General features: G+C 50.6%; 1 long non-coding RNA gene across 1 annotated transcript; it reads right to left on the minus strand.

The window, feature by feature from the left end:
- Nucleotides 1–1,148: 1,148 nt before the first annotated feature.
- LOC311582592 lies at nt 1,149–2,021 on the minus strand. The gene is made up of 2 exons (XR_014774154.1): nt 1,852–2,021; nt 1,149–1,633 (listed from the first exon to the last, which is right to left on the minus strand). It is a non-coding gene; the product is annotated as an uncharacterized lncRNA (long non-coding RNA).
- Nucleotides 2,022–2,693: the final 672 nt, after the last annotated feature.

The raw sequence follows: 2,693 nt of genomic DNA on the forward strand, positions 1-2,693 counted from the left end.
AGTGCCTGAGTTCAAGTCCCAGCACCCACATGGTGAGTCACAACTGCCTATATAACCCAGCTCCAGTGAGTGTAGGAGCCTCTTCTGGCTGTCATCAGTTTCTGCACACACATGATGCACACAAGTTAATGCATACACACCGACATGTACAAGATAAATAAATAAACAAGACAAAATTCCCTGGGTCAGGGACCCTTGCCAAGTGACTTTTCTTGCTTGGCTCACTGCCATTTAAGTGTCACATTGGAACTGAGATTCCCCGCTGTGATGCTCTGCAGCCAGGCCCCTCCAGAAATGCGGGGCACATTTCCCTGAGCTGCAGAGAAGAGAGTGCTGCCAGCCTTTGCCAGGCTAGCCTGCATAAGATGACAGATCAACGGGTCACTTTGGTTCCTGAGTTCCCTGCAAAGTCACTGGGGTCTAGATCATGTACAGCTTAGCTCCTCCCTCTGTCCAGAACTGTCCGTTTGGCGATCGTTCCTAAGTAATGTCCTGGAGGCTTAGCCCCATCTTAAAGCTTGCTTCTTGGGAAGCCCCAGCAGGGATTGCGGATTGGTCCTTAGGGGCAAAGTTAAGATGCAAGGAAGCGATACATTTGATAGTCATGGAGCTCAGATAAGCACTTCTCATTAAAAACAAAAACAAAAACAAACATACAAACCCTAGGCCAGCCTCCCTCCCAACACAGTGGCTTCAGTTTAGCACTTAGGCGAGTGCTGGAGCCTGAGTGGTGGCCTGTGGTGGGTAGCTTTAATTGCCACCTTGACACAACCAAGAATCTCCCAGAAGAGCAATTGTCCACACTGGCTTGGCCTGTGGAGGAAAACTCAGCCGACTGTAGGTGGCGCTATTCCATAGGCAGGTTTTCTTTCTTTGTTTCTCTGTCTCTCTCTGTCTCTCTCTGTCTCTCTCTGGTTTTTTTTTTTTTTTTTTTTTTTGAGTAACAGTCCTATGTCCTGCAACTTAGTTTAGGGGATCTGTCTGCCTCTGCCTTCAGAGTGCTGGGATTAAAGGTGTGTTAACTAGTCCATGTAACGATAACTAGTCCACCGACCAGTCCAGCTGGTCAGTTATTGGGGGGCCGAGGGGGGTCGCAACCTGTATTTAAAGAAATGGGCGAGAGAGAGACATAGAGCTCAAGCGAACAGTTGCTTGTCAAGAGCCATTTATTGAAGGTAATGGCAGGCTTTTTAAAACCTGCTTTAGGGAGGGCGGGGGTACGCAAGGAGAGTAGTGGAAAAGTACAAAATCTTCTGGGTTGAGCCCCGGGAACATTTGCAATGGGAGGGGTCTTCCAGGTGAGACAAAGCAGGATGTCTCTGTGGTTATCTTAGGATCAGATCGCTGTCTTCTCAGGACTAAGCCGGATGCCTTGCATACCTAATGAGTGGCCCAGCAGGATGTTTGCTGCAAATACTGAATGGGTGGGGGTCGGCCTCAGGCCTTTTGGTCCCTGGCATCTTCACCCCTTTTGTTTATTTTGGCCTGAGGGAGACCTTACAGCCCAGCGAATGACTTTTAGGAGGTCACCAGTCATTGTTACAGGATGGCGGTATATTTGAGAATCACTATTGTCCAAGTGTTTCAGGACAACAGTTATTCTGGACCGGCCAAATTCCCAAGGAAAGGGGGCCTCGCGATGGCCTGAGCCTGCTAGAGGATCGATGCTCAATCTTACCACGCCTATGGTCTGTCCTCCCACCAAGGACCGACCGACGTCTGATAACCGAGACTTATTCGATCGCTCTGTCTCTGACTTACCAGGCACTATCGCGGGTCAGGTCAAGGTGGGCTCAGGCCAAAAGATATAGGGGAGGGCTTGCACAGGTTTACCAAAGGCACCGAGGGCACAACCAGGCTCACCATCCAGCATTCTGCATCCTCGGGAACTGCAAAGGCCGCCCATAGGAACTGCAAAGGCCGCCCATAGTTAACCGACTGAGGCGTAGGTGAAATCTCCTGGATGGAATAGAAGTCTCATTTGAGTCCTCAGTCTCCAGGCTGTGGTAGTGAACCTGGATATTCTTGGTGGCAGCTTCAACCTGACTTTTAACAAACCCTGTAAGACGGTTTAAAGTCCATGGGCCAAAGGATAATAGAAGGAGAACACCAACGAGGGGCCCGAGCAGGGTGAGGAGAAGGGTAGTAAGCCAGGGGGAGGCAAGGTTAGGGTTGGGGAAATTCCCCCTTTCAGAAAATTTAAAAATGAGTCGGGGTCATGAATAGTAAAACGGGGAAGAAGGACACACCAGTCTTTGGAGGAAAGGAAAGTAGGGGCATAGACGATCGAGGTTAAACCAGAGGAACAAGCAAAATGGGTGTTATTTGGCGCGGGAATGTAGGGGAGGGAGAGGTAGGGAATGACAGTCTGGGCGCGAACGCCGCTGAGGGGAAGAGGAGGGAGCATATGGGGACCCAGGAGGCAAGTACCTATGCCGGAAACGGACTGGAGGGTAATGCAATTGTCGGGAGGTAAGCCGGTGAGGGTGGGGTAACATTAGTAAAGAGCAAGGTGGAAAGAAGAGCAATACCCTCGTAAAAGGGCGGGGAGGGGGAGAAACACATCCAACATTCAGGAAATGACAAGGAGGAGTCATTTTTCAAGGCCCATATGGAGGCATTTGCCAACTGGAGAATAACATCAGCCGAACTGGGGGGGGCCCACGGGGAGGGTAGGTCGGAAGGGAGGGGGT

Source organism: Acomys minous, assembly GCF_964271855.1.
Source record: "Acomys minous genome assembly, chromosome: 14".
In the NCBI taxonomy this organism is placed as follows: domain Eukaryota; kingdom Metazoa; phylum Chordata; class Mammalia; order Rodentia; family Muridae; genus Acomys; species Acomys minous.